General features: G+C 29.0%; 1 long non-coding RNA gene across 1 annotated transcript in view; it reads right to left on the bottom strand.

Moving 5' to 3' along the window:
* The window catches only part of LOC136795473 (uncharacterized), a 14,402-nt gene extending 13,831 nt beyond the window's left edge, over nucleotides 1-571 (bottom strand). The window contains exon 1 of the long non-coding RNA XR_010843090.1: nucleotides 386-571. This is a non-coding gene — a long non-coding RNA (uncharacterized lncRNA). The remainder of the gene's footprint in view (nucleotides 1-385) is intronic.
* Between the last annotated feature and the right edge of the window lie 539 nt (nucleotides 572-1,110).

Here is a 1,110-nt window from a genome sequence, read left to right as displayed (position 1 = left end):
CCAACTTTAACATCGCTTTTATTTCCTCATCAATTTGGTTTTTACTAGTAACCGTAGAACCAAAATACTTAAACTTATTAACCTGTTCAAACGTATTTCCTTCTATATCTATATCACCGAAATTGTTACCGTGTCTACTGCTAACCATATATTTTGTTTTATCCGCATTTATAAAATTTCGATAATAATTGAAGAAATGAATCGTGAATCGATTTTAAATTTTACTTTATGACCACGTAGACGTACTTTCAAATATAAGATCAATTAAGACATTAAATACGCAGAAGAAGTGAAGCCAAATAAACACTCGTTCTCGAATGACGCGTGGTGGGAAGTGAGTCAGAGCATGCGCATTAAATCTCAATAGCCATAATGAAATACATACCTCAATTTGCACAATCCTTTCTATTTATTTCCTTACACTGTACTTGCTGTTTTTTTGTTCTTAAAAACGCACAAAAGTTCTCATTTATTATCAAAGAATAATACTAATTAATTTTAATTCTCACTGTTCACTCTTAACCCGTACATTATTACTATCTAACAGAGCAGAATGTCATCATCACCAGTGTTTGCAATACACTCCATTAAAAATTCTAGTAACGTTGCGTCATCACGGAAAGGTCGAAACTTTATTCAGTTGACTACTTTTATTATTATTATTTTTTTTAATTTAGGGCTTCTCTATTTCGATTATTTATAGCATTCTCAATTTCTCTTTCTCACTTTTGGAATTCTGAAAAGATGAGCCCACGAGCAGAAAAAACCCCAGTTATTTCACCTTATTATTATATTAATGAAAGCTGTATAATTACTAGTCAAAATTCATGAGTCTGCCAAGTATAGATAGTGGAAAGAAAAATTTTGACTGTTTCAAAATGTTTAAAAAAATATTAATTTTTCATTCCAAGCTCCATATAAAACTACCAAAGACATCATTTAAAGTTGAGTAAATTTACTAAAATATGATCCCCAACAGAGCTATTTACGTTCAATGATTTCCGAAATATAGCTTTTTAAAATGCAAATTTATTTTTTAATTATTTATTTAATGTAATTTACAACTGTACAAAATAATACAATAGGTAAATATGTTGTATGTTTCATATA

The sequence above is a fragment of the Halyomorpha halys genome, unplaced genomic scaffold (assembly GCF_000696795.3).
Source record: "Halyomorpha halys isolate HHAL.00 unplaced genomic scaffold, Hhal_1.1 Scaffold1851.1, whole genome shotgun sequence".
Classification (NCBI taxonomy): Eukaryota; Metazoa; Arthropoda; class Insecta; order Hemiptera; family Pentatomidae; genus Halyomorpha; species Halyomorpha halys.
Note: the sequence above shows the minus strand (reverse complement) of the source record. Positions and strands in the feature narration are given on the sequence as shown.